This window comes from Mauremys mutica, chromosome 10 (genome assembly GCF_020497125.1).
Source record: "Mauremys mutica isolate MM-2020 ecotype Southern chromosome 10, ASM2049712v1, whole genome shotgun sequence".
In the NCBI taxonomy this organism is placed as follows: domain Eukaryota; kingdom Metazoa; phylum Chordata; order Testudines; family Geoemydidae; genus Mauremys; species Mauremys mutica.
The window spans coordinates 49,736,844-49,749,719 of NC_059081.1; the positions used below are offsets into that span (position 1 = coordinate 49,736,844).

At 40.2% G+C, this 12,876-nt stretch overlaps 1 long non-coding RNA gene across 2 annotated transcripts in view; it reads left to right on the forward strand.

Annotated features, from left to right (window-relative positions):
• LOC123343354 overlaps nucleotides 1-12,876 on the forward strand; it is a 59,174-nt gene that overhangs the window by 17,477 nt on the left and 28,821 nt on the right. Inside the window, exons 1-3 of one of the 2 annotated variants that reach the window (XR_006572212.1) lie at nucleotides 939-1,061; nucleotides 3,312-3,518; nucleotides 6,098-6,160. This is a non-coding gene — a long non-coding RNA (uncharacterized LOC123343354). Of the gene's footprint in view, nucleotides 1-938; nucleotides 1,062-3,311; nucleotides 3,519-6,097; nucleotides 6,161-12,876 lie in introns of those variants that run through there. The other variant, XR_006572213.1, reaches the window with a different exon arrangement.

Sequence of the window (12,876 nt, forward strand, 5' to 3'; positions counted from 1 at the left end):
TTACAATAGGAGTGGTAGAAAAAGGAAAGGTAAAGTAAAGGTATTTGGAATAGTTTGAGTTGTTTTGTGTCTTGCATTCTGTGCAGAGTGGCTCTATCATCATATTATCTGAAACTTCTTTTGTAAATTTACTTCTACATTTGAATTCTCTTCGACATGCTTAGAATGTCATCTCTGATCCAGTCTGCCATGTGGTCTGCCCTTTTACAAAAAAAACCTTCAAAAATAGACTCCAAAGAGAGAGTGCTGAACTTGAATTAATATGCAAATTAGATACAGTTAACTTTAGGTTTGAACAGAGACTGGGAATAATTGGGCCATTACACTAATTGAATTTATTTCCCCATGTTAAGTATCCTCACACCTTCTATGGGTCATCTCCATTATCACTTCAAAAGTTTTTTTCTCCTGCTGATGATAGCTCATCTCAATTGACTGGCCTCTTACAGTTTGTATGGCTACTTCCACCTTTTCATGTTCTCTGTATGTATAAATATCTTCTTGCTGTATGTTCCAGTCTATGCATCCGATGAAGTGGGCTGTAGCCCACGAAAGCTTATGCTCAAATAAATGTGTTAGTCTCTAAGGTGCCACAAGTACTCCTGTTCTTTTTGCGGATACAGACTAACACGGCTGCTACTCTGAAACCGATTATTAATAAATGCTCCCAAGTGAGAAGTCAGTGGATTTGTATGGGCTGCCAATAGGGGTAGAATTTGGTCCTAAAAATCCATCAAAAATTGTGGAATATACACACTCAGATTCCCTGCTTTCCACTAGATCACATCCTTCATTTAAACACTGTCCATTTGGGTTCTGATTCTACAGAAGGAAAGGATCTGCTAGCATGAACCCCATCCTTTTGTTTTTCATTCATTTCAGCCAGATGCATGGGTCAGTGCTAGTGGTTCCCATTACACAACTGGGACCTTAGACTGCAAACTTTATATAACTGGGACCCTGTTACCTATCTGCCTAGCACATTGAGGATGTTATATGAGTAATGACCAATACAGCAATAATGACAGCAATAACCTGAGGATCTCAGAACTCTTTCCAAAGTAAGTAATTATTATTATCCCCATTATGAAGATTGGAAAACTGAGGCATGGAGAGTTTAAATTCCTTTCCCAAGGTCACAGTGACAGAATCAGGAATAGAAACCAGGTCTTCTGACTTGGAGACTAGCTCTGAGGACTAGACAACACTGCCTCCCTAAATGCATAGAATAGTGCTAACATAGATTCATGTTTGTGATATCATGTGTTCAATTTTTAAGAAACAGATTTTGTGGCCCTCTCTCCATATCCTTTAACAATGCAATTTCTGGGTATTACAGTTTGCAATTTACAACCAGACATCTAGAATGGATTTTTAGGGGATGTAGACTCCTTCCACGTTAATCTGTATGGACCCAGATCATGTGACCAATTATATTTAGAATTCCAAATGCAATTTAGAGAAATAGCTTTATTTAAATAGAAGTGCATAAGCAGGCAAGAAATTATTCTTCTTCTGCCTGGTTCCAGGAATTTCACCCGCCAAACATTCCATAAGGCCAGCCAGGTTGCAAGCATTACATCATGAAAACAAACTCTCATTTCTGACCCTGTCTTGAAGGCAGGAGGACACTGTTTCTAGCAGCTTCTAAACCTCATTCCCAGGATATTAGTAAGAATTATAAAACCATAATGGGCCTTCGGTTTCACATATGTTGCCTGATAAACACAGGATGCACATATATTTGTGAATAATAAATCTGTGCAGATGTTGTGAAGTTTAGTAGCCTCCACAGGTTTAAATCCACTGTCAGTTATGACTGGATTATTTTCATTGAGCCAATAATTAAGGCCACAAATTTGCAACTGTTACAGGATAGTTATGTTCCCTTCCAAAACCAGGGCTGATTAGCACACCCAAAGTTTTATTGTTGTACAAGTTAGGTCAGGTTTGATTCTGGAAATACTGATTCAGCCTGGATAGAAAGCTTGGACCATTTTTGGCTTTAAACTTACTTTTTACACTCTCTCAGTATGAAGCTGTTATGTCTTCTTCAGTATACAGCAAATGAACTGAAGTCCTGGCCCCCCCCACAAAACAGCATTAGTAATAAATACTGTATTTCCATATGAAAACTTACTTAGATGCTTGGGAAACACTGTTGCCAAAAAGGAGGAATAAAAGTATATATATTGGGTATCTATGCATATTTGTAAATGCATGTACTTCCTTGCCCAACAAAGGCATTGTGAGGGCTTTGAGATCCTTGAATAGAAGTTGCTATAGAAATATAAGGTACTTATTGATTTAATTCAATTAACTAACTTATGGATTTTGAAGTGAAACACATATATTGGATCCAAGGAGAAACTGTTCACAGAATTTGCTCTGTTGAAGTTCTGTTCAGAATAAATGCTTAGCGAGTTTCAGTGATCCCTCGGCTATCACTTTCCCTATGTTTCGTTGCATAATTTACAACAGAGCTATGATTATCAATCTGTAATGAAACAGTGGCATATAAGTGAAATCTTCAGCAATACTTTATCAGTGTTTGATCCAAAATGTAACTTACTTGGGAGATCTTTGTTAAATTCTAGGCTCTGCCACACACTTCCTGTGTAAACATAGGCAGGTTACTTAATCTTGCTCTGCTGCCGTTTCCTGTGAGTATAGAATGATAACATTCAGAACAGGCAATTCTGTGTGAAAGATGTTATTGTGGTAGTGATAACAGCAGAGCAACATTTGCAACATTTCACTCATAGGCACAAATAATATTTTAATGAATTAACAGGCTAGTGTGTAAGTAAATCACTGCCCTCAGCTACAATGGGCAGGCTCAGGACTGTTCATTTAGGATAGGTCCAGTACTGCTAGCCAGGGCTTCTGATGAATGAGAATTTGGATTCTTTCCCCATCACCATAATGAAAAGAGACCATTATCTGCAGCATGATGCAAACTCACAACTGTGAATTTGTGACAGTATTAACTGTAGACACCCACTGAACAGTGTGTATTTTTTCCCCTTATGACGTGGGCACACAAACTCCCATAACTGTCATTGGGAGTTAGACATATTCTCTGAGAGGAGATTAGGCTGCTGTAGATGTAGAAGTGTCATTAGGTATACAGGCTGACACATGCCATATGCATGTCAGTAACAGGCCATTTTTGTGCTGAGATGAGAGAGATTTGCCAATGAATGAACTTGTCCGTTATGAGAAAGTAATTGGATTCTCAAATCTCTCCTTTGTGTACCTGTCATTTCAGACAAGCATTAATTTGTCAATGCTATTTCTCCCCAATTCAGTTTCCCTTGCAGTGTACTTGACTGAGGACTTGAAATACTAACTGCAGGATTAAGAGCACAAAGGTTACAAGCAGATCACCAGTTCTTACCATAGTGCTTCAAAAAGCTGCAAAGAATTTCTTGAGGAAGATGGGCCAGCCTCCAAAACACACAATGTCTCTGCTCCGGCCTCAGAAAGTCATGGAGTGCAGTATTTCTACCCGGAAGGTACACTTTTCAATTGTGCTGGTAACCTTTGATTCTACTGCAGTATATTTCGTCCTCTTGGGAATTTTGTAGCAGATGAATCATTGCCAGGAATGAAAGCAACTGCATTCTACATGTCAGATGCAAGAAAAAGTTTTGTAGTGTCTCAGACTGTGAGATGGACAGGGAAGGGCAACTAAATGATTATTTATTGTGATTTGGATCCTTTATTACAGTTTTATGGACAGATAAATAATATGGCTTTGCTTTCTGCTGCTGAGTCGAATGTGGTACTTAGCTTCTGCAAGAGCCAATAAGTGAAGAGGGAATGATTGAAGCCATTTACTGTAGGGTTTACTTTAAGGCCAAAGTAAATTTTCCTTTATTTTGGGAACTACTCAATAGTATTTCTGCTGAATTTATAACTTAAAAATGTATTTGTACTATGTCTGACATTAGCAGACGAAATAGGCTTCCAGCTTCTTGTTTACTTACCTTTTAAATTAATAAAGTCAAGTAATGATGTAAATCCCGTCTACAGATTCCTTTCAATAGACATCTCAAAATAACTTTTTCTAAAGGATAAAACTACCTCATTCTAGCTCCCAGTGTTAAAAAATAATAGGGATTCCATCCATCAAATCAGTCTAGGAAGCAGCCAAACTCAGAAAATGAATTTAAAATCTAGTATATGTACATTTTGTGCATGGAAAATATTTATATAAATATAAATCTTATATTTATATAAGATTCATGTAACATGGATCAATCTGGAAAATCTGGATTGTGAGAATCCTAATAATCACTTCTGCATAGGAGAGCAGTAATTAGCCTGCTCCCTTCTTCCTCAAAGAGAGCCCTCGAAAATGTAAAATTTTCCTGAGGAGACTGAACACAGAGTTTGGCAGGCAAAGGTAGCTGTGAAGCCATGATGAAACAAAAAGTGATCTGTCTCCTCAATGTTCAGTGTATCTACTATGATGAGCAGCAACACCATGTGAAGCTAAACGATAGGCTACTGAAATCTTTCAAAGGAATATTTATTGTCTTAAATTACTCTATCAATATTAATTTAAAATATATTTAGTTCTCACTTTCTGGCCATGACATGAATTCTGTGTGTGTGTACAAACACACACACAATATTGGAAAGCACAGCAGTGTCTATGTAGAATCTGTGTACCAGCCAGGGAGGTATGACCCCTTCGTTATTTGCAAAGAGAGCTGCAAGATATGATGTAATTTTGATTGAAAAACTTTGGGTGGGAGAGCAAACAAATGTTGTAAAAGCAAATCTTGCAAAATATTGTTCCTGTAAACTCTTACCCAATCAGGATACACTATCCGAAGCCCAAGCAAGCCAGAGGAATATTTTTCTCCTCCATAATAGTAATAAGAAAGATGAAACACTTTCCAGACATCTGCAAAAATTCTAGGTCAGAGTCTTTGGACTGAATAACATGCACGGCGACTCTGACAGAATCATCAGGCAGCTGATAAGGGATAACAAGTCACTCATGAGAAGAATGGCTGGTACGATGAGCAAGGGAAAGAACCTTAACCTCTGCATAGTTGGGATCCTATAAAAAATGAAGTCTGAAGAACATCTTTCTTTGAACAGTGGGTTACTGAACAGGATATTTTTTTTGTTCCCATAGATTTGATTTCTCTTAAAATACTGGCCCTCAAAACCATATTCTAGAAACCAACATCCTGAAGAGTAAGAGTTATTCAGCTGTACAAGCAGTGACTGACTTGCAACCAAATTCTCGTGGCTGCCAGAAAAACAGGAATCTGTTAAATTCTAGCTGCCTGCTTCTCCACTTACATGCACTTTGTGCAGCCCTAAATATCAGTGCAAAGTGGGTGTAAAATGGTAAATCAGAAAGGGCAATATTGTTCACCCACTTTGCACTGATGCAAATAACTGTGCGAGTTGCAGGACAATGGAGAATTAGTTTCTATGTGTGCATTTTTTACCTTTATTGTACTATTTTCTCCTGGAAAACTAATGGGAGGGAAAAAAATCATTTCTGATGAGTCTGAATCTGATGTAAGCAGTAATCCAACAAGCCAATTTTCTGATGACTTTTGTTGTACACAGTAATGGAGTAAATGAAGAATATTTATAACTCATTCTCTGCTGTGAAACTGCTACAAAAAACTTGACAATGGTTAGACAGCAGGTGCCGTGATGGCTGCTTTTCCTGTTATCAGTCTAATTTCATTGTTTCCTTGTGCTCCCCCTGCTTGTCTGTTTTATGCATCTCTGGTCTATACTTTTACACATAGACTGCAAGCTCTTTGGGGCAGGGACTGTCTGTTCTATGCCTGTATAGCACCTAGCACATTAGGGCTCTGGCCTCTATGCACTACAATAATGCAAATAAATAACATCAGATGTGGGCCAGAATGTCAGAGATGAGTGATCCCAAAGATGGAGAGCGATGCTTGGAAAGTCAATTCTGTGCACTTCATTGACATTGAACAGCCAGCTGATTGTTCCTAGTGCAAACACTGCCAATTCCATTCATCTATCCATTCACATGACTCTCCTATTAAAATGGCGCAATATGTTAATTGTGAATTCCTCTTAACAGGGAAGAAGACCATCTACTGAAGGATCTGGATTAAGAGGATTCAGTGCTATCATGAAGGACAAGGTACTGCTGTAACATTTCAGTCTCAAGCCTAATACAATATAGTAGGCATTTTTAATTGCAGTGGTTAAAGCTGAAATAGCCTTTTCTGACTTCATTAGCATGATAGAGTGTTTTTAAGCTTATTGTGTTCGTGTTTTTGAATGTTTCAACTCTTCTTGCTTATTATCACAGGAAAAAACCTATCTTTTTACTATTTATAATTTGACTATTTAAGTATGCAGACATTTATATTACATATACTTACCTATGCAGTGGAGATGAGTAAATACTCCAGGCCAAATTCTGTGCTGACTTCCACCTGTGAAAACCCAGTAAAATCAGTGGGGTGGCACAGAGTATAAATCAAGGTGGAGCATGACCCTCAGCTGTTAGAACTATGAAGTGGTAAGGCGTGGGTTTGTAATAGTGCTAAATTTACATCACCATATAATTCATAAGTAAAGGTGTAATAATTGTAACTGCTTTTATCAGACTTTGCTAAAAGTAGCTAATGCAGTCACCCCTTTTTGAAGAGTCAAAAACATGCTAATTTTTCAAAACCCTGTGACTCAAATGACTTGGCTTAGTAGCTTCAGACTTTCTCCAAAGTAATTTTGGGCCTAAGATTAAGCATGTTACCTTGCCAAAAGTGGTCTCCCTGGGAAAATCAGGAAGAGTTAAAAATAGGGCTTAGAATGGAATGGAAAACTTAACATTATGGCTGTGACTCCATGAAAAAGGTATCAGGGTAGAGATGGACCCGGAGCACCATGCATACATAAGCCCAATAACCATGTATGCTGTGTTCTTCACCGAACAATGTGGATGTTCTTTTCTCTAGTGTTAATCCCAGCAAATCCTATAAGTAGACTCTGGCCAGAGGTGACGTCACTCCTAAATATACCGCTTTCATGGTGGTAGTTGTCAGGAATCAATCTGAAAAACTAGAGAGCACAAACTGAAACCAGGAAAGGAACAGACATGAAGTCTGGAAAAAATGCAGAGTGTAATTAACACGTGGAATGGCACCAATAGAATTTGCTGCCATAAACAAATGCAAAGAGGGTTGGCCACTGACATTACCGTGTGCAAAGATTTTATAATCAGGTGAATGAATGTAGATGGGTCACATAGCCTTTTCCTGGCCACAAATGTTACATGGCTATTTACTTGGACTTTTGGGTAGAGGATGCTCTATACTTCCACTCTCTTACCAATCAATAAAACATTTAGGTGCTGAAACATCAAATTTTGCATAAATAGACCTTCTTAGCAACTTCTTCACTAATATCAAGAAATGGAAATAATTGGAGTCCAAAATGTTATGCCACACCCTTCTGGGAGAAGCATGTTTTAACCCTTGCATGCCTGGTAAACTATGCTTGTTACTGTATGAGGAAGTGGAGACCTTTGGGGGCGGGGAGGGTTTTGTAACCCCTCCTCCCCCATGGAGAATGGTACAATTGGGCCCTAAATGTAAACGTCTCAATTGGTGTGCAGTGATTTAGGAGAAGTGTGGAGGTTTAGAGGTCACTTGGTAAATTGCTAACACTAGAAACTACACAGGGCATGGATTTAGAATAATATTCTGCATATTTTAGCTGAAATAAGTGCAATTCTAATATAGATTTGTTATAAAAAATTGAATCTTCTAGCATATTCAACTCTGCTATTTTCACGCTGTATACCACTGTTACAGTACGATTTGATGTCCATTTTTTTATTTTAAAAAAAGAGACAAATGTAATTTACTGTCAATTTTAATATCTCGGAGATACAAACAGAGAAAACATTTTATATCTGGGCAATAAATAGTTTACTGGCATGTGCGTAAAAGTGATCTTATTATCAGTAGTTAGTTGAAACAAGTTATTAAGATGAAGGGTCTTTAGGTTAAAGTTACATGTTTAATAGGGCTTCTGTTACCATCAAATTCATATTTATTTTATTAGGATAATTCAAGTGTTTTCCATTCAGTGTATTATTCCTGTCTCCTCTATTTCTGCTTAGTACATTTATTCTAATTAATTACTAGTCCCTTCCCTCCTTCTAATACAATCTTTTGGTTTGCAGAAGGCTGCTGTCTTCATCATCCAACCTTCTTTGCCTGCTATTCTCATCAAACAGAAGTGTGATCTCACCAAGGAGGTCATATTTCAGATCTTACCCATTCTGTTTTAGTTAATTCCCAATCCCCTCCCCCAACAAGGGATCTAAATGATACATGGTCCCTGCTAACTGGAGCCACCATGCTAGCCTATTTCTGTCATTTCTGGCTATTCCTTTGGCTTTTAAAACCTGGGCAGTTATTATTCAAAGGAGGTTTGGAATATCCTTTATTAAGTCAGTTAGGTTCCCTTCATGAAATGTATAGAGCTGCACTAGTCAGTGGAAATTCATTTTGGTGCTGGCAGAAGGCTGCAGCTCATCGAGATTAGTGGATGATGCATTTAAACAGGACTTGAAGGAAGGTAGGGGGAGGGAAAGCCCTGTGTTGCTTGATAAGTATCGGAATGTGACTAAGACTGGATGGCTTCAGGAAATCTTATTTCACTTGTCTTGGAGAACAGCTCCATGAACATACAGAGCCAGGCTTATATCATCTGAAGTTTCAATTTTCGTGATTAATATTTCGTCTAGAATAAATGTATCCAGCACCACACTGGAGACCTTAGGCACATGGGAATTCTCCCCTTTATCAAATCATTCAATGGACTTATGCTGCAAGGTTGTCTTTTGGTGAGGTTACACAATCATGTTGGGCACAACAGTGTTTATACAGGAGCCAGGATATGGAGCTTAATCCCAGCTCAGGCCCAGCACAATCCCACCATGCAGTCCCCTGCCACTTGCGCTAACAGAGTCGCTGATAGCAACCGAAGGTTATCACCTTCTATGTGGACCAGCACTAGAGGGGGATGAGACATTCACTTTTCCACTGAGTCCCACAGCTATTTGCTGACAGCAGAGGAATGGTGAGATAAATGAATCTTGGGTTCCATTCCCTGCTCTGGAAGCAAAGTGTCCTTTAATGGGCATAGACCCTTCTGACCTTAGCCCAAATTTAACCCCTTAGGCCCATCCCCTCCAACATGTTGCAGTCCCAGTTCTGTCTCTTCCCTATCTCTGACTCCTTGTCCCAGTCCCATTCTCCTTACCTAGGCTGTCCCAGTCTCCACTCCTCAGGTGTTTCATTCCAGTCTCATTGCTCAGTCAGTCCCAGTCCCACCTTCCCCCTCCCAGTTCCTCACCTGATCTGTCGTCTCCCACTACTAGCCTCCAGTCACCACCTCCGCCCACCGATTGTTCCCTGTCCCCACTTTCTCCCAGTCCCACTTTCCTTCTCCAGGCTCCTCTTCCAATCTGTCTTTCTCCCCAGCCTCTTCCCAGCTCCTTGTCCCAGTATCTTTACTCAGCCAATGCCAACTCTTCCCCCACACTGTGGCTTCTCACCAGATTTGTCTCCCCTTCCTCGAACTCCTTCACCACATCCCACTGGTCTCCAGTCCCAATCTCCTTGCCCAATCTTAGTCTTTCCCCTCCCAATTGGCTCCAGTCCCTCCCTCATTTCCCTTCCTGGCTCCCAGACTTGTTACCCAACCAATCCTACTCTTCTCTGCCTCAGCCTAGCCCCCAACCTTATTGCACAGTCAGTCCCATTTTCCCACCCCCTACCAGCCTCCAGTCCCAGGCCCCACTCACCAGAATCCGTGTCCCACTTTATTCCCCACAGTTCCCAGTATGGATCTTGCCCCCTCTTCATTTGAATTAGCAGCTTCCACCTCCATGCTGCCTGGGACTGGCAGGGGACAGGGGGTAGGTGGAAGGGGAGGATCATTGAAAACACAAGCGAGACAGGATCCCAGTCAGTTCCAGTGCCTGTTCCTGTCAAAGTCTCTAGCAGCCCAGACTGTAATTGCAGAGAAAGTCCTCCACCAGGTAGCAGCATGCCTGATGTTGATGGGCTCTTTTTAGATTTTAGCTGTGAAGATCTAGCAAGCCTCTACTGAGCATGTGCAAACTGCAAGTTTTCAAAGTCTTATAATTTGGGCAAATTTTCACAGGAACAGCAAAAGGAACATCCCTGAGGCAAAGGCCACCCCCATTGCCAAATTTCAAGCCTCTACTCCAAAGAATGGGGGTGCTAGAGCTTCACAAAGAAAACATCACCAGACCTATTTAACATTGGCAAATCAACATATTTTTCCTAGCCTCATTCTCAGAAATGGGTGAATTGTTTTCAAAGACAATTGAGCCTGAGACAGACACCTGGCTTGGAAAATTTCAACTCACAAGGGTAATATTTTGCAAAGTTATAAGCTGCTGAAAACAGGGACTTACAATGGAAAGTGTAGGCAACCTTAACACACATTACCAGCCCTGCCGATAACACATGTGTGTCTGTACACATGCATATACCCACAAAATGTAAAATATCATGTCTTCAAAATTAAAGTACATTCAATTTTTCTATACTGTTCTTCTCCTAAATTGTGTACTGGCTGGTAAACGTAGGTGGTCTAAGGGTTCAGAATATTCAAGAAAAGAATGTGTAATGTGATACTTTGGAAAGTGTAGATAAATACAATTGCTTAACAAAATACTTTGGTTTTTAAACTAAGAAATGTTTTTCTCCTTTCAGTATACAAGGTCTTACATATATCATTCTAACACAAGTCAATGAGAGCTTCTGATGGCTGTTTGCCAGTGCTCAAAATTCTTTCAAACAAGCCCCTTCAAGCTTAGCTCACTGCTCTCCATAACCATTAGCTACTGCTGCCATACATCACTCACCACTGACTAATCAGTCAATTGAAATTAGTGCAAAGGAGCTGCAGACAGCAATAAGTTTTAGAAGAACAATAACACTAGGAACGTCACTAAAGGACAATCTTGCAGCACAACGTCCATTAATGTAACTGAAGTCAGTGGGAATTCTGCCTGTGTAAGGTCTGCAGGCATGCAGTCATTGCATGGACTATTCCTGTGTTGGAATGATTAAGTATGGCACAGAGCAAGGTAAAACTCCTGGCTGTTGTGCGGTGCATTGCATTCATCCTGGACAGGCCAGTACTGAAATCTTGTAATAAGACATTCTGTAGCTCATTAGAACACAGAGGGCCTACAAACCGGGGAAAGGTGTGGTGGTGAGTTGAGCTGTGCCTGCCTTTGATAACCAAACCAAATAAACCCTGCTTGAATCCATGCCAGATTCTGGTAAATCAGATTCCAAATTCTAAGGTTCAGGCCACCCACTTTCTCTCTGGGGGTTCACAGCTGTGTGTAACAGAGACTTGCCCTCATCTACCTTTAAAGAGAAGTGCTGTGACCTGCAAAAAACCTTCTGAGGTCTTTGCAATTAATTACTGGCTCTCCCCTGAGTTTTTTCAGGGGAAAGTTGGCTTGCCAGCTGCCCAATATGCTGTATTCAGAGGAAGGTTGTAGCCAAGTTAGCCCTGCTCCCCCACACCAAAATCAACCAGGAAATCTTCCCCAGTAGAATGTGCAGCACGCGCCAGATGTTAATAAGGGAAGTACAGCAACATCAGCAGGAGCTTTTCCCTCCCCTGCTGCTGCTGAATCAGGAAACAAGGAAGATGCTTGCTCTCCAAAGGGTTTTTCCAAGAGAAATGCGAAGGGGAGGAAACCAACCTTGCCAGTTCCATGAAGACATAAGATGAGAACAAACCAAATGGCATTAGAGCTGGGCAGGAAACATTTTCCTGTCTCTTGGAAATTTTGGTTTCAAAAATTGTCCCAGTTTGCTTGGGATGAAACTGAAACTTTGCAAAGGTTTTTACAGAGAGTCCATGGGTCCCCCACATGCCAGGTGGCTGCTCTAAGCACTAGGATATAGTCTCTCCCTCGCCCAGTAATACTTAATTATTTAAACAAAATGGAACAACTTTAATAAGGAAAAAGAGAGAACTCCACCCAGAATAGCCAAGTGTTTGGGGCTCTCACCTGGGATATGGGAGACCAGATCCACATCAGTGGTCTGAATCAGGCAGGGCAGAGAGCTGAACCTGGCTGTCCCACATCCTAGGTGAGTGCTGTAACCACTGTGCTATTGTGGGGTGAAAGTATTTGTCTCTATCTGGTTTTGACCAGAACTTCCATCCTGGACTTCAGAAATCTTTTCCGATTTCAATTTCACTGAAATTGGTACAGTCCCATGAAATGATTAGATGAAAAACAGCTGTGTCTGAAAATTTTCAACAAGTTCTGGGTGGCAGTCTCTAAGTACTGTGTGTGTGTTTGTGTGTGTGTGCGCGCTTGTTTGTATTTCATGCCTTGGTGTAAATCTTCTCCTTAAGATGTTAAACATTTCTTGAGGAGGCAGGAACAGATTCTTGGATTATGATTATTTTTTATGGAAACCATGTGAAACAATGATTTTTGATTGACTTTTTTGCTCAGAATTATTCAGGATCATTTGACCCCAAAACTCAAAGCAACTCCTACATGAACTGAAACAGAAAAAAACAGTTCATCATAACCCTAGCCAGCCAACTTTTCACTCAGTGATTCACTCAGCTTGTAGCACGAGATACATTTTAAAAATCAGCCATCTATTTGTGGTATGTTTTTTGGGCTTCATTCAAATAAAGGCTGTTGGGGGGTTTTGTGAGCTACAGGAGTGGTTTCACTGATAGAGAGGAAAACACTTTGCAAAAACTGTTTGCTTTAGCAAAAATTTGGGGCAAAATATCAGAAATATGCACAAAGTAGAAATG